At 45.7% G+C, this 18,127-nt stretch overlaps 1 protein-coding gene across 1 annotated transcript in view; it reads right to left on the reverse strand.

Moving 5' to 3' along the window:
- MPP7 (MAGUK p55 scaffold protein 7) overlaps window positions 1-12,634 on the reverse strand; it is a 270,754-nt gene extending 258,120 nt beyond the window's left edge. Inside the window, exon 1 of the mRNA XM_047755185.1 lies at window positions 12,499-12,634. The gene's annotated coding sequence lies outside the window, so the exon portion shown is untranslated. The remainder of the gene's footprint in view (window positions 1-12,498) is intronic.
- Window positions 12,635-18,127: the final 5,493 nt, after the last annotated feature.

Raw genomic sequence — 18,127 nt, forward strand, 5'->3', positions numbered from 1 at the left:
CCCGTGTTGCTGTGAGCTGGTGGTGTAGGTCACAGACACGGCTCAGATCCCACATAGACGTGGCTGTGGTGTAGGCCAGCGGCTACAGCTCCGATTCGACCTCTAGCCTGGGAATCTCCACATGCCTCAGGAGCAGCCCTAAAAAGACCAAAAAAAAAAAAAAAAAATCAGTTATCCCTTACAAAGTCTAAGACACTGAACTGAAAACAAGTTAACAAATCTAGGTGGTTAAAAGAAGTGTATCCATAATGAAATCAAGCACTTTTCTGAGAACAGGGACCTGAAATACACCAGAGAGGGAAAATACAGGAAAAACCAGGGCATGAAAGGATCTGCACGCTGTCAATAATCGGTTCCCAGGAAAGGTTTCATAAACGTGTACAAGTGGTATATAATCTTTTGTTGTCTAGGTACTACATGTTTGCATTCAGCAATCACTCAAATTATGGGAAGGATGCAGGGAGGGAGGGCTGCTGAAAACCAGCCTGACCTGAAGGAGGACCTATTTCAAGTCCCCATGAGCATGAGCAGGAATCAGGTGAAAGTCAGCAGCTTAAGACCAGAGCATTTGCCTCTCCTCCTTCTCACACCCAAATTCCAAGAGACACTCCAGTTCCATTTGCTTCCCTTTTTTTCCAAAGAATATTTTATTTTCTATCATCCAATCTCAATGTTAAAATTTTAAAGAGGGGGAACTACTGTCATAAATACCCCTTTTGTTTATCATCAACCCACAGAATGCCAGTAACAAATTTATATAAAAGGTTCAACCTGTCACCTGTTTTCTTGCACTATCAGCACTTCAAAGCAAAGATGACTTATACACTTTCAACTCTGCTCTCAGAACACAATGGAAGTACATAAAAGGATAATTACATGGAATAAATACCTTATTCTAGAGGCAAGAAAAATCTTGGTTTAACTCAAAAAAATTCCAATCCCTTTAACAGACACCAAGATGTGTCTACCATTATTATTTTTTTCTTTTGTCTTTTGTTGTTTGTTGTTGTTGTTGCTATTTCTTGGGCCGCTCCCGCGGCATATGGAGGTTCCCAGGCTAGGGGTTGAATCGGAGCTGAGCACCGGCCTACGCCAGAGCCACAGCAACGGGGATCCGAGCCGCGTCTGCAACCTGCACCACAGCTCACAGCAACGCCGGATCGTTAACCCACTGAGCAAGGGCAGGGACTGAACCCGCAACCTCATGGTTCCTAGTCAGGTTCGTTAACCACTGCGCCACGACGAGGAACTCCTACCATTATTTTTTAATTTCAAATGAGTTAAGCTACTTGGAGAATACAACAAAAGGACTTTTCTACTAATAGTTCTTTGGATTTACTTACTTCTACAAACCAGTGCAACTGAGCTTGGTGTTTCAAAGAAAAATGATGGACCAATTTCTTCATTCTGAACAGACTTGTCCTATAATCTCATAGAGCTGAAAACTATTTTTTTAATCAAACATCTAAGCTGCTTTTTATATACTAACTACATCTCAAGTAATATAACTTCTCTTTATTAAAATAACCTAACAGGAGTTCCCTTTGTGGCTCAGTGGTTAACGAATCCAACTAGGAACCATGAGGTTGTGGGTTCGATCCCTGGCCTTGCTCAGTGGGTTAACGATCCGGCGTTGCCGTGAGCTGTGGTGTGTAGTTGCAGACGGCGCAGCATCCTACATTGCTGTGGCTCTGGCGTAGGCGGTGGCTACAGCTCCGATTCGACCCCTAGCCTGGAAACCTCCCTATGCCGCGGGAGTGGCCCTAGAAAAGGCAAAAAGGCAAAAAAAATAAAAAATAAATAAAACCTAAAAAATTAAAAAGGATGGAATTTAAACATCACCACTTTGCCAAACCCCTAATAAAATGATGGATCTAGGCATGATTATCAATGACCATAGACATCATAAGCAGAGAGACAACCAACACTGCCTGAATCAGCTACACGTACCCTCCACCACCTAGCAGCAAAAAAAGGAAAGAGAAACTGAATCAAATCAAGATCAAATTACCATTTACAGGAAAAAAAAAACAGAAGAACACGCTAAACCACACATCAAATTGAAAGCATTACAACAGGTTACTACCTGTTTTAATTCTTCTGAACTAGGATGATGTTACCAAGCAAACATTTTTTTCCATCATTTCTTGTGGCCACACCTGAGGCATGTGGAAGCTCCCGGACCAGGGATCAAACCCACACTGCAGTTGCCGCCTGTGCGGCCCCTGCAACACCACTGAATCCTTAACCCACTGAGCCGCATGAGAACTCCCACGAACATTTTGATACATGCACAGGACAGTTTCTTCCAGGTCTCTTTGTGGGTATGTCCACCTTAATAGATGAACAAAGTGGATAAGCAATGAGATCCTGCTGTACAGCACCGGGAATTATATCTAGTCACTTGTCATGGGACATAATGGAGGATAATGTGAGAAAAAGAATATACACACATATATATGTATGACTGGGTCACTTTGCTGTACAGTAGAAATTGACAGGACACTGTAAACCCACTATAATGGAAAAAATAAAAATCATAAAAAAGAAAAAAGATAAAGACATCAATCCAGCATTAGCAATGTTTATGGACCGCTTCCTACACGTCTGCTGATCTCAGTATGTGCCTTCCTAGTGTTACTAAACTTTCTTTCACTGGGAAAAATACAGCACAGCCAGGCCAAGAAGGAGCAGGTCCCTGCTTCTAAGAAGATTTGGGAGTAAAGTAAGGGAAGGAGCAGGATCTGGTTCAGCAGCCTCAGGGCGACACATCAGCAGGAGAGGCGGCCCTCAGCTGCACAGGCAGGAAGATGCTAGGGGCCAGCTCTCTGCCCCCAGGGCCCAGGAACCCTGGGGCTCCTGAACAATCTTTTAAGACATCAGTGACCTCAAAACTGTTTGTCAACAAGGCTGACAGGCTGTGATTTTCATGACACGGACATGTGCAAGCAGGGCGTGTCTGACTGCTGGCACCTTAGCATGAAGCAGGACAGGGCACCAACCGTACAGTAACCATGCAGTCCTCGTGGGAGGAACCTGGAGAAGAAATGGCCAGTTTTACCTATGAAAGTCCTGAAGAAAAAAAGTGAGAATTAACAGCTGCGGCAAATCTTGATCCCTGAACCATCTTTTTAGTATTATGTGTAACAGAACAGGAAGTACACGCAAGAACCTGAGCTGTCCCTGGAGAATGGTGGTCAGGAAAAGGAACTGTGCCAACTAGATGACTTGTGAACTGAACTGGCAGCTTTTTTGTATTCCCCATAGAATATTATTCATCTACAATTAACTGGAGGCGAGTTCCTATTGCGGCTCATGGGCAATGAGCCCCCCAAAGTATCCGTGAGGATGCGGGTTCCATCCCTGGCCTCCTCAGTGGTTTATGGAGCCGGCATTGCCAAGAGCTGTGGTGTGTAGGTCACAGATGAGGCTCAGATCTGGTGTGGCTGTGGTATAGGTCGCAGCCGCAGCTCCAATTCAACCCCTAGCTTGGGAACCTCCATATGCGACAGGATGACCAAAAAAAAAACTCCAGTAAGAGATTAGTATCTAGAACATTCAACAACAACAAATTTTCTGTAAATTACGGCAGAAACATGGGGAGGAAGATAAGAAATCTAACGGAATGAAAGGCAAAGAACAGGTCAATGCCGATTGATCAACGGGGAGACCTACACACCTAGTGGGCATCACCTGGGTACTTCATTGCACTAGCGGTCAGAGGTCGCCAATGGGAACAGCAAGAGAGCTCTGTGTTCAGATGGCACATAAGACTGGAAAAAGCTGTAAGGTCAAAAATGACCAAGGGGCAGCAAGATTGTGGGGGGCAGCAAGATTGTGGGGGGCAACATCTGGAGAGAGTGCAGCCATCTTAAGCGATAATCTGGAAGAACTCAGGAAATTACGAATATGCCCCAGAGAGGGTCCTGTGGGTGAGGGGAGAACAATAAAACAAGAGGCTTTACGGGGACCCACAGTGGTGGAGGACCATTCACTCAGGTTGTGTACCTAATGTGCAGAGGTCCCCTCTCAGGCGCCCTGTCACTGAGCCAGTGCACGGTCAATCCCTGCACACCAGGTGCTGTGCCCCATGTTGGGAACACAGAAGGGAAGATGGGATCCCTGCCCTCAGAGCTGACATTCCAGCAAAAGGAACAATAAAGAGCAAACAAAATTATGGTAAGATTGTGACAGCTGCTACAACGGAAATAAAACGGGTGGCTGCGACAGGAAGTGACGGGTGGGGCAACTTTTCAGAGGCTTGCCAGAGAGAAGGGGGCTCTCAGAGAGGAGCAGAGAGAAAATGCAGCAGGCATTCAGCAGGCTGCAGAAAGAGACTCTCCAGGACCTGCATCGGGGGGCATGTAACATTTTACAGGTGAGACTGCAGCTGTTCTAAAGATGACTGTCAGGTATTTCTCATAACCGAGCTCCCAGGAACAACCTTTAAAGCTCCTGTTATATGAAGTGTGGACTACAATGATTATAGCTGGAAGCCAATATATTTTGACCAAAGAGTTTGAGGTGGGGGGAAGGCACCACCCGTGAATATTCTATGTCTCTAAAAAGGTTCCTGGAAAATTACTATGATCCACAAACTATTCCTTCATTCATTCAACAGAATTGAGTCCTCGAAGTTCCTGTTGTGGCACAGGCGGAAACAAAGCCGACTAGTATCCATGAGGACGCGGGTTCGATCCCTGGCCTCGCTCAGTGGGTTAAGGATCCGGGAGCTGTAGTGTAGGTCGCAGATGTGGTTTGGATCCCACGTTGCTGTGGCTGTGGTGTGTATGCCAGCAGCTGTCACTCCGACTCAACCCCTAGCCTGGAAACCTCCATATGCCACGGGGGCAGCCTTAACAAGCAAAAAAAAAAAAAAAAAAAAAAGAAAGAAAGTAATTGAGTCCTCATCTATCTTTCCCACAGCACCATGTGGGGAAATGAGGATAAACATGAAAGTTTCTGTCCTTAAGGAATATACCTCAACTTTGCAAGATTCAGGATTCTATTTATTTCATTCACTAAATGACTTTTATGATTAAAAGCCAACATTTATTGCATGCTTGCAACCCTCGAGGCACTGTTCTTCAAGTTTTTACACACATTTGAGGTTACATAATATTCCTAACAACATAATGCTACATTATTTCCATTTTAGAAGTAAAAAACCAGGAGTTCTCCTTGCAGCTCAGGGGACTAAGAACCTGACTTGTATCCATGAGGATGCAGGTTCTATCCATAGGCCTCCATCAGTGGGTTAAGGATCCGGTGTTGCCACAAGCTGCAGCATAGGTCACAGACATGGCTTAGATCCAGCGTTGCAGTGGCTGTGACATAGACTGATGGCTGCCACTCTGATTCCACCCCTAGCCTGGGAACTTCCATATGCCATGAGTGAGGCTGTAAAAAGGCAAAAAAAAAAGGAGGAGTTCCCATCATGGCTCAGTGGTTAACCAAGCAGAGTAGTATCCATGAGGACAGGTTCAGTCCCTAGCCTCATTCTGTGGGTTAAGGATCTGGCGTTGCTGTGAGCTGTGGTATAGGTCGCAGATGTGGATCGGATCCCACATTGCTATGGTTGTGGTACAGGCCGGCAGCTACAGCTCCCATTCAACCCCTAGCCTAGGAACCTCCATGTGTCCCAGGTGTGGCCCTAAAGAGACAAAAAGACAAAAAAAAAAAAAAAAGGAAAGAAATGAAAAATCCAAGGGGTAAGAAACTTGCCTGATGTCCAAGAAGGAATAAGCAGCAGAGGAGAGGTTCAAATTCACCACTTTTCAAAGTCCAGATTCTAAACCACTACATTCGTATCCTCCCTGGAATCTTGTCGGCAGTTTTCAAGGTGTGGTCCCTGGCCCAGAAGCATCACCAACCATCACCCTGGAACTTATCAGCAATGCAGATTCTCAAGGCCCATCCCCAGATGAGGCCGAACCAGCCGAATTTCAGCAAGCCCTCTAGGTGGCTCCGAGGCTAAAGTCTGAGAAGCATGGTCTAGAGTCTTCATACCCAACTTCATGTATGTTAAAGGTTGAAATGATTACCATCTTGACAAGTCCAAGATACAAAATTTTGATCCTATTAAAAAAAACTGTAAACAGATCAAAATTATATATACACACATACATGTATAATATTTTTTTTTTAGGGCCGCACTCGCAGCATATAGAAGTTCCCAGGCTAGGGGTTAAATTAGACCTGCAGCTGCCGGCCCACACAACAGCCACAAGAAAAGATCCAACCTGGTCTGTGACCTACACCATAGCTTAGGGCAAGGCCAGATCCTTAACCCACTAAGCGAGTCCAGGGATTGAACCTGCATCTTCAGGATACCAGTCGGATTGTTACCCACTGAGCCATGACGGCAACTCCCCAAATGATATTAATTCACCTCCTCATAGCCCACAAGCAGGGCCCACGTCCTCCCCCTAAACCCAGCAAAATGCCTACTTTGGGCCCTGATTACATCATCTTTTTAAAAAGTCAGCTCTGGGAGGTCCCTTTGTGGCTGAATGGTTAATGAACCACTAGGATCCCTGAGGATACGGTTCGATCCCTGGCCTTGCTCAGTAGGTCAAGGATCTGGTGTAGCCATGAACTGTGGTGTAGGCGGCAGACACAGCTGAGGATGCCAAATGGCTGTGACTGTGGCATGGGCCAGCGGCTGCAACTCCGATTCGACCCCTAGCCTGGCAACTTCCATACGCCACAGGGGCAACCCTAAAAAGCAGCGGTGGGGGGGGAGATGCAGCTCTGATGGGCCTTACTGGGAACTGAGCTAAATTCCAAACATGAAAAGAGCACAGACATCCAAATAGAATCTTTACAAGTTAAATCACAAGGCCATATTAGGAAAAGGTGAAAAAAAATATTTTGAATATCAGCTGTAGAAGCTGGGTCCTTAGCTCAGAATCCTTTTGATCCTTGGCCCAACCCCAAATTTTTACAGCATCACTTCCATAAACTTCCAATTGCCAAAAAAAGAAGTTACAATCCTCAGAGAGATTTGATTCTCAAGATTCAAACTGCTGTGAGTATACATACAGAGGCGTTGACTTGCAAAGAGCAAGTTTTTAATCCTGAGTAGAGCTGATTAGAGGCTTTTTACCATATATACTACTGTATAATACTACAGCAAAAACTGCTCAAATTATCCTGCCTGTGAGCTAGACCAGCCCTCTACCGCACCCGACCTGACCCTTCTCTTTTCAAAGCAATACTGAGGAGTTCCCGACATGGTTCAGTGGTTAGTGAATCCGACTAGCATCCATGAGGACGCAGGTTCAATCCCTGGCCTTGCTCAGTAGGCATTGCTGTGAGCTGTGGTGTAGGTTGCAGACTCAGCTTGGATCTGGCATTGCTGTGGCTGTGGCATAGGCCACTGGCTACAGCTCCTATTAGACCCCTAGACTGGGAACCTCCATATGCCACAGGTACAACCCTAAAAAGCAAAAAAAAAAAAAAAAAGGGAAAAAAAAGCAATACTGAGACCAAGTGCCTTCTTTGTCCCCCAAATCAAGTGCCCATAGGAGCAATCCAGTTCCATGTATTTTTTTCTCTTTTGGCCACCTGGCGGCATATGGTGTCCCCAGGCTAGGGATTGGATCCCAGAAGCAGGTTTTTTTTTTTTTTTTGTCTTTTTGCTATTTCTTTGGGCCGCTCCCGCAGCATATGGAGATTCCCAGGCTAGGGGTCGAATCGGAGCTGTAGCCACTGGCCTACGCCAGAGCCACAGCAACTCGGGATCCGAGCCACGTCTGCAACCTACACCACAGCTCACGGCAACGCCGGATCATTAACCCACTGAGCAAGGGCAGGGACCGAACCTGCAACCTCATGGTTCCTAGTCGGATTCGTTAACCACTGCGCCACGACGGGAACTCCCCAGAAGCAGTTTTGACCAACACCACAGCTGCAGGCACTGGATCCTTAGCCCACTGTGCTGGGCCAGGAATCAAACCTGTGTCCCAGAGCTCCAGAGATGCCACTGATCCCAATATACCACAATGGAATCTCCTATGTTCAAGGTTTTCCTTTCTCCCCCCCCCTCCTCCCCGCTTTTTTAGGGCCCCACCCAAGGCATATGGAAGTTCCCAGACTAGGGGTGGATGGAACTGGAGCTCTAGCTGTCGGCATACACCACAGCCACAGCAACACAGATGTGTCTGCAACCCACACCACAACTCAGGGCAACACCTGATCCTTAACCCACTGAGTGAGGCCAGGGATCGAACCCACATCCTCACGGATACTAGTCAGCTTTGTTTCCACCATGCCACAATGGGAACTCCTCTATTTCTAATAAGCCTTTTTCCAAAGGGAGTGGAAGGACTGAGCATCAGAAGTATATTCTAGCACCTACCATAACTGAGAACCTATCATACACCAAATAACTCTTTCAAGTGATTCACTTGCATACTCAACTCAAGTTATCAATTTGACCAAGTTCAGGGTTCTACTAGTTTAAAGATTAAAAACATCAAGCTGAAGACTGAAGCGTTAAGGAGCCCAAGGCTGGGCCATGGGACAGCTATAAACCTCCCTTTTATATTAATACTTACGGGCTTGATTAATGTCAGCCAAGGTACAGAGAGCTCTGGGAAGCCTACTCAGGCAGCTTTTTAACCTGCTTGGCTGCTTACATCCACCCACCTGTATCCAAGGGCAGGCAGCCCCGCTGGCAGCTACCTTCCTCCAAGGAGTGGCACCTAATGATTTCCCCTCCCAAACCACCATCCCTCTCCGGAGAACCAGAGCTGGTTCCAAGGAACAAATTACCAAAGCTCTCCTGCCCACACAAGGTTCAGTGGAACTGAAATATACACAGATCACCAACCGCCTAGAGACTTGCCCACTCAAGTTCTCATTCTGCCTTTTAAAAGTCCCACCCTGGAGTTCCCATTGCGGCTCAGAGGGTTAAGAAGCCGACTAGTATCCATGCAGATGTGGGTTCAATCCCTGTTCTCGCTCAGTGGGTTAAGGATCCTGCTTTGCCATAAGGCATAGGCCACAGATGCACCTTCCATCTGGTGCTGCTGTGGTGTAGGCAGGCAGTTGCAGCTCCCACTTGACCCCTAGCCTGGGAACTTCCATATCCTGCTGGGTGGCCCTAAAAAAAATTAAAATAATAATCGGGTTTTCCCCAAAACATCTCACAAAATGCCATCATCCTAACTAGTTCTTTTTTTTCTCCACAAATTCTGCCATTTCTAAAACGGGTAAAGCTTTTTAACAAAGCAGCCGCTATGTTTTCTCATCTCCCTTCCATGACAAACTGTGACAAGCAATTTAACCGATAACCAAGAAATTTAACAGCTCCCACCATCCAAGGGAGAAAGCTCCCCCTTCTCTCCTAAGTGATAATCACATTCTTTCCCAAAAAAGCAGAAAGATGTATTAAGTGAGCAGTCAAGGGGGGAAAAAGAAAAAAGAAAAAACCCTGTTTTAAATGCCCGGAAATAAATTTTGTATAATGTAAGTATTTGTTCATAGATAAATATAGAATAATCTTGCTATATAAGCCCACTTTATTCCACCTCTTCTTCTAAAGAATCAATAATCTAAGAAAGCAAAGCATAAAACCATGCTCAAATAGCTCATCATATTTCACGAGATTTTAAAAAACAGAAATCATTTAAAAAAAAAAACTGTTCAAGTGTACATAAGGACCAATAAATTCACACTCTGTTCCAGATTCCTGACCACAGAGAGAACCAGACCTTTTCAGCAGAAGTTATTTCTAAAATTACTAACAATGTCCCTTACTTTAAATGAAGTTGTCATGTCCTTAAAAATAACCTCATTTAATAAAACGGACTTAAATCACTTACTGAAGTTCTATCTGAATGTCCATGATGACCATGCAGCCCGTTTGAATCTTTGTCAGTGAAATGCTTCTAATAACAATTTTCAAAAATCTGATTGAAACCTCCAATAAACAGCACCCGGGCACCATCTAGTGGAAGTTGTGTCATGTGTCATTAAATCTTTTTTGAAGGATAGAAGCTCTGAAAACCACAGGGGAGGCTAAAAGCCCTAGGTAAGAATACAGGTTAAGTACTTTACAAATACCCTAAATCTCTTTCCTGTTTCTCACACTGTAAGAGGTGTTCATCAAAAGAGGTCTCATTTTTGATACAAACTAGCCGATGACGAAGGCTTCTTTGTAAAATGTTCTGTTTGTCTCAGGATACACCATGATAGAAGATAATTTAAGAAAAGGAACGTATATACATATGTATGACTGGGTCACCTTGCTGCACAGCAGACATTGGCACAACATTGTAAATGAACTATACTGTCATAAAAAATAAAGATAAAAATTTAAAAAAAAAAAAGTTCTGCTTGGGTGCTAGAAATTTTAATTTAACCAGGAGAGTAAAAATTAAGAAAAGATATTAAGGCACAAATAAATCAGTAAACACGATCAGAGCTGGGCAAACAGAGCTAATGTTAGTGATGCCTTATATAAGTTCTATCAAAATGTATGTTCTGTGCAACAGAGCCTCTGCCATGAAGACAAGGAGTTCCCTTCATGATTAAACAGTTCCATTGGTTAATTCATAAGACACGTCCGTGTTCCTGATGACTAATACATTGAACGTAATCTAACAACTCTCCAGGTCCCCAAGCCTTGCCATCCCTCAAAGGTACCCTCCCAACTTGCATGTAAACCTGCTGTCCATCCCCAAACTCCTTTAGGTTATCGGAATCAAGGAAGAGGTGATTTTTACACGTGCAATACTTCTGATTTATAGGAAAAATCTCCTGAAACTGGAGTTCCCATTGCGGCACAGCGGAAACGAATCGACTAGTAACCATGAGGTTGCGGGTTCGATCCCTGGCCTCGCTCAGTGGGTTAAGGATCCGGCATTGCCGTGAGCTGTGGTATAGGCCGGCAGTTGCAGCTCCTATTAGACCCCTAGCCAGGAAACCTCCATATGCCACAAGTACGGCCCTAAAAGCAAAACAAAACAAAACAAAAAACTCCTGAAACAAAATCCAACTAAACTGTATTACATTTCATTTTTATTTGCCTTATGAATATGAATTAGTTTGGCTCAAGTCAGAAACCAGTACTCAAAGTCCAACGCTAAGCCTGAGAGGCAAACAAAGAAGATAAGGTTTCCTCAAGGGAAAAACCTCTGCAAACTTAAAATAGAGATTTTCCACACAGCACCACAGGGTTTTCTTGCCTTTGTGAAAAATTACCTTTCTGGTGAAATTCAAACTATCTTAACAACCTGGGGTGGGGGGAGCCTAAGAGAATATTTTACTTGGAAATAACCATCTCCACCTCTGTATATGTGAATCAAATCGGGATGCAGCAGCTTGCTTGAAGGTGGGAAACTTGCTACATATTGGATTAAACCCATTACAGGATGTAACAGAAGGAGTCAAGGCAGACCTTTCACCTTCTAGGGCTTCCCGTCTTTGTACCAGTAAAATGGGCGTGAGTGAGCTACCTGCTTCCGGAGAGGACGAGGATACCAACGCTGATGCCTCGCTCTGCGGCTCTCAATTAAAAGCCCTAAATGCAGTGCACCTGGAAGGGAGCCCCTGCTCCAAGAGTCTCCGCTGTGCCATTAGTGCTAAAACTCGTGACCTTCATTGCACTTGTGAAAAAAACGGCAAACGAGATAAGGCCATTTAAGTCCATCAAAGAAAGCTCATAGCGATTCAAGGTGCTTCTTTACAGGTAAATCAAACCACATAGGCAACTAGGACTGGTCTGCAAAGCATGACTGAGTGGGTAGCAGGTGCTAACACCTAAAGCCCAGAGATTGTTTTCAGGAGGCTTTTCTTATCCGAATGCTAATGTTTAAAAAATTAGGAAAAGAAGAAAGAATTGCACGTCTACACCCACGCATTAAGAGTGACAGAAACAAGGTCCCACGCCTACAGTCATTTCACGGCATTCCTCACCCACATTCCTGCCCCTCACCCCCACCGCACACCTCCCCACTTCAGCCCAAAGGTGAGCCACCTGCTGGTTTTACTTGTCACTTAAGAAAAAGCCCCAAATAAGTTTCACATTAAAGGCTGCTTTGAATTGCAAAAATAGTAAGTAAATCAGGTGCCTCTGTAAACGCACTGCCAAGCTAGGGTCCTCCGGGAAATGTGTAATTAACACTACCCAAGTATACACGTACTTTCCTCGCATTAAAAAAGAAAAAGAGCCACGCACTTATCGCTCTGTATTGGCAGGTCCTTCTTCCCGGAGCCTCCCTCTGACTCAACTCCGTGTTTTCCCTGCACCTGCACGTCCCTGCGCCCCGAGGTGGGCCCGCCGCCTCACCCGCTTTCCGGGGGTGCCACCACCGCCTCCGCCCCCGCCAGCCGCCCAGCCGCCCAGCCAGGTGCAGCCGCCGAGGGCTACTGGGCGGAGGCGCCTCGAGGCGGGCGAGAGGATCCGGGGACGCGGGCCCGATCGGCCAACCCCGCCGCCCGCACAGCACAGGGGCTCGGACAGGCGCTGCAGCCCGGGCGTCCCCTTACCTGCTCTGGGCAGCTGTGCCCGCGGAGGGCGCGCCTCGCTCCGGCGCCAGCAGCCCCGGCTGGGAGGCAAAGAGGTTGCGACCGCTGCCGCCGCGAAGGACAATCGGGGAGCCTGCGGGATCCGCACCGCCGCGGCGGGCGCAGGACGCACGAGCCCGGCGGGGGCCCGGCCCCACCTCCAGCCCCGCGAGTCACCGCCTCTGCCCCCTCCCGCGGCGAGGCGGGGCGGGGCCGCGGCTGGCGGGGAGGAGCGAGAGTGAGGCCGACGCTATGCAAGAGGCGCCTTCCGATTGGCTGCGGTGGGGGTAGGCGTCTTCGATTTGAAGAGAGCGTCGTTACTCGCGCTCCCTCATTGGTCAGGACGGAAAACAGAGCAGAGCCCCGATTGGTGGCAGCCCTGTAGCGCTTCTCCCCAACCTTCAACATCGAAGCTCCGCCCCCCTCCCCCCGCCCCACCTCGGTTCCCAGGTGGGCTGCAGAATTAGGCGTAACTTGCACTAGCAGTCTCCCTGGAGAGAACCACGGGTAACCTAGGTTCCTTTGCTGGAAGCGAGCTTCCTTATTCAGCCGAGTCTTTGATTTCCGTATGAACTTGGTGAATAAACAGCTAATCTCTAACATCGCTTGCATTTAGAGCGATGTGTATTTTTTAAATGCTACATAAGATTCAAAGGGAAATTGGCATATGCAAAGAAAAGGCGTAAAAAATTTTCACCCCTGACGGCGAGATAATTCTGGGGTTTTTTGTAATTACCTTTTCTGTGTTTTATATTAAACGTGTATTAATTTCATAGTTTTAAAAAATGTTTTAATGGAAAATGAATAAAGTGCAGAGAATGGTAAAGGCAAAAACTTTGAGGATATCCGGGGCACGAATCCTTCCACAATAGGGAAAAACACAGTGATAAACGCAATGTCTGAGGCCATCAAAAAAGTCCGTGCTGGTATCAGCCCCCTTCAGCCGGTTCAAAGAACTTCATAAATATGACTGAGCTTGGGACTGAGCTGTGTTCATGAACGTTAGGAAGGCTATTTCCATAGAACTAGTATTTATCCAACACATAGTGGATAATGAGCTACACTAAACAGATTCATAGCAAGAATTTAGAATCCAAATATAAAATAAAGCTTTCACCAAAAAAGTAGACTGCAAAAAGAAATTTAGAAGATAAATTGGGAAACTCAGCTAATGGGGGGAATTTTAAGAAAAGAATGGAATAGCACTTGTAGATGAGACAGACTTTGAAGGGAAGGAGAAGAGAATGGAGGAATGACCAATGACCCATAGGCAGTGTCATCTCAGACCACATCTGCCTAAAAGCAGGTGAAGCCTTTCTTGCCTGGGAACCACACTTGCTTAACTCTCTCCAGCTGCTTTCCTATTCAATTTGTCCTTTTTCTCAGTCCCAAGAGGTTCTGCAATAGGCTATTGGAAGTGAAGCACTTCACCTAATAACTCCATAAATTTTATAGTGTTGAGAGAAAATGGAGATGGACAAAAATCAAACATAAAGAAGGAGAGGAATGTTACGGTTAACATGAACTTGAAGAGACCCAAGGACAGGAAACCTACTACAAAGAATAAGACAAATCGTTTTTTTAATCTCATTTCTGGAAAATAAGGTGAAGCCTTTGGAGGACAGAGTAATCACATTACCTAACAAAGATTTTTCACAGAACCCCGGTAATGAATGGAATCCTAAATGATAGTTTGAAAATTTGTGTCCCAGAGTATTCTAACAAAGTAACTTAGTGTTGAGAGCTAGTTATGTTGGGGAGAAGGTGGATAGGGGTGGGGAGTGGAAGGACCTAGCATTGCCCAGTGAGAACAAATTGGGAAGAAAACATTCCAAAAGTTTGTTCCACAATAATGTCCGAGGTTCCATCACTAACTTTCTTTGGCTTTAAATTATTTATTCCTTTTTTCTTTTTTTTTAGGGCCACACCCATAACATATAGAAGTTCCCAGGCTAAGGGTAGAATCAGAGCTATAGCTGCCAGCCTACACCAAAGCCACAGCAACTCAGGATTAGAGCCACGTCTGCGACCTACACCACAGCTCATGGCAACACTGGATCCTTAACCCACGGAGCAAGGCCAGGGATTGAACCCACATCCTCATGGATATTATTTGAGTTTATAACCCTCTGAGCTGCAACAGGAACTCCAAATCATTAATTTTTTAATGGGCATCCACTCACTAAGTCAATCTATCGGGCATAGATCTACAAAGAACATACTATTTGCCAAGGACAGGCCGGGTGTAAGAGACAGGGCCTGGGGAATCCTTATGCACATTAGTACTGCCCAGGAGATGGAGATCGAGGGTGAGCTGGGAATACAACCCTGAAGGGCCAAAGAAATCATCCTGAAGGAAATGAGGTATCACTGAATCAGGAGTCACGCCAGTGAAAGGGGAGAAGGTTCTAGGTCTAGGGAACAACTGCAGAGGAACACTGGACAGCAGGCAGGAAGAAGGGAATCCAAAGCAGAGCCTTTGGGGCCACTGGATGAAAGTAAACTCTCTGCACATCCCAAGCTCGCCTTGCACGGACGGCCCAGGGTGTTGAAAAAAAAAAACTCCAAGAGGAGTTCCTGTTGTGGCTCAGCAGGTTAAGGACCCAGCATTGTCTCTGAGGATGCCAATTCCATTCCTGGCCTTGCTCAGTGGGTTAAGGATCCAGCACTGGGCAAGTTGCCAGCAGGTTGCCCAAGAGGCTCAGGTCCAGTGTTGCTGTGGCTGTGGAGTAGGCCTGCAGCTGCAGCTCCGATTCCACTCTAGCCTGGGAATTGCCATGTGCCACAGGTGCGACCATAAAAAGAAAAAAAAAAAATGAGCAACAACATTGCGAAGGCATGGGAGTTGATGAAATATGAGACATAACAGGCTGATTGCCATTTCTCATCCTCATCACCTTCATTTCCTCAACAAAAATCGTTAAAATGAATAGATACCCACTTTTTCACATGTTCTTTCTTGGACAGAAATGGGTTAAGACTGGAGTTCTCATGGTAGCTCAGCGGAAATGAATCTGACTAGTATCTGTGAGGATGCAGGTTCAATCCCTGGTCTCGATCAGTGGGTTAAGGATCCAGCGTTGCTCTGAGCTGTGGTGTAGGTTGCAGATGTGGCTTGGATCTGGCATTGATGTGGCTTGGATCTGGCATTGCTGTGGCTGTGGCGCAGGCCAGCAGCTGTAGCTCTGATTCCACCCCTAGTCTGGGGAACTTCCATATGCTGTGGGTGCAGCCTTAAAAAAAAGAAAGGAAAGAGGAAGGGAGGAAGGAAGGAAGGAAGGAAGGAAGGAAGGAAGGAAGGAAAGAAGGAAGGAAGAAAGAAAGGAGAAGAGCAAAGCAAAGCAAAGCAAAGGGTTGTTAATCCTATTTGGCCAGAATTAGGACAGGGCTGAAGGCCATGGAGTAGGGATCTGTGCTGCTAGTTCCAGCCTTTCCCTGTGCTCCTTGGCATACTTTCTCATCAGGTAAAGTTACCATGAGCAGATCTCCGAAGGGAAGAGAGCCAGCCCCCCCCCCCCAACAGACAGCCAATCAGATGAAGTGCTGGGAAATGTCCTCGAATCTCAGGACATCTGGCTGATAGTGCATCAAAAGAGACAGCCACAAATCAATTAAAAATGCAATCTTTGGAATGTCTGACACAGTGCTTCAAAGCCACTTAAAAAAGCAAGATCTGCATCCTAATATTAGGGTTCAAAAATTAATAATAGGAGTTCCCATCATGGCGCAGTGGAAACGAATCTGACTAGGAACCATGAGGTTTTGGGTTTAATCCCTGGCCTCACCTAATGGGCTAAGGATCCAGTGTAGGTTGCAGATTTAGCTGTTCAGATGCAGATCCTGCATTGCTGTGGCTGTGGCATAGGCTGGCAGCTGTAGCTCCAATTTGACCCCTAGCCTAGGAACTTCCATATGCCGCAGATCCAACCATAAAAAGGAAAAAAAATTTTTTTCTCATACTACACTATGCTGTACAGCAGAAACTGACACACAGTAAATGAACTGTACTCTAATAAAAATAAAATAAAATTTCTCATACTGAACCAAATATGTCTCTATCCTCCCACCTTCCCAAGTCCAGAAAGCTGTTGATTTGAAGGAGTCGGAAATAGTTTTGTTTTATTTTGTTTTTTTGTCTTTTTTTTTTTAGGGCTGAACCCTCAGCATATGGAAGTTCCCAGGCTAGGGATCTAATTAGAGCTGTAGCTGCCAGCCTACACCACAGCCACAGCAATGCCAGATCCTTAACCCACTGATCAAGGCCAGAGGACGAACCTGCATCCTCATGGATACTAGTCAGGTTCATTTCCACTGAACAACAACGGGAACTCCAATTGTTTTCAAATGTTCTTCATATCCAGGGCATTTGAAGTCAGGATGAGACAATAATTTTTTAATTGTTTGGCTTTTTTTTTTTTACTTTTGTCTTTTTTTATAGGGCCACACCGGCGGCATATGGAGGTTCCCAGGCTAGGGGGTGAATCGGAGCAGTAGCTGCCAGTCTATGCCACAGCCACAGCAACACAGGATCTGAGCAGCATCTGTGACCTACACCATAGTTCATGGCAACGCCAGATCCTTAACCCACTGAGCAAGCCCAGGGATCGAACCCACAACCTCATGGTTCCTAGTCAGATTTGTTTCCACTGTGCCATAAGAACTCCTATTTGGCCTTTTTAGAAAAGACCAAAAATTCTTTCTGCCATGATTCTAAATGAGAGCAATCATAACAGTACCCCCAAATTAATCTTATCACTGTTTAGCCACTCTTGCTGTGCAAGGACAGATGGATGCTTTCACTTTGTAATACCTAGGATTCGAACAGTTTTACATCAAGAGAGAAAACCATTGATAGAAAAGTTGAGAAAAGGTGTTCCCATTATGGCTCAAGGATAATGAACCCGACTAGTATGAGGACTAGTCCATGAGGACTCGAGTTCAATCCTTGGCCTCACTCAGTGGGTTAAGGATCTGGCGTTGCTATGAGCTGTGGTATAGGTGGGGGACACGGCTCAGATTCAACCCCCTAGCCTGGGAACTTCCATATGCCACAGGTAAGGCCCTAAAAATACAGAAAAAAAGGAAAAGAAAGAAAGAAGGAAGGAAGGAAAGAAAGGAAGGAGGAAGGAAGGAAGGAAAAGTTGAGGGAAAAAATACACAGAGTGAAATGAGCCACTCAGAACTTATATTTAATTAACTACCATTATCTTTGTGCTTACCTAGTTGAGCTCACAAGGGACAGTCACAAGCGAATCCACCATCCTTCATTAATTAGTGCTGACCTAGAACACGGAGACTTCCTCACCAAGCCACCTGAAAACTGAGTAATTCCTGGGAGTTCCCTGGAGGCATAGCGGGTTAAGTATTTGGTGTTGTCATGCAGCAGCTTGGGTCAGGGCTGTGGCGAACGTTCAAACCCTCGCCTGGGAACTTCCACATGCCATGGGAGCAGCAGAAAGAAAGAGAGAGAGGAAAGAAGGCAAGGCAAGGCAAGGCAAGTCAAGGCAAGGCAAGGCAAGGCAGAGAAAGAAAGAAAGAAAAAGAAAGAAAGAAAGAGAAAGAAAGAAAGAAAGAAAGAAAGAAAGAAAGAAAGAAAGAAAGAAAGAAAGAA

Source organism: Phacochoerus africanus, chromosome 12, assembly GCF_016906955.1.
Source record: "Phacochoerus africanus isolate WHEZ1 chromosome 12, ROS_Pafr_v1, whole genome shotgun sequence".
Lineage (NCBI taxonomy): Eukaryota > Metazoa > Chordata > Mammalia > Artiodactyla > Suidae > Phacochoerus > Phacochoerus africanus.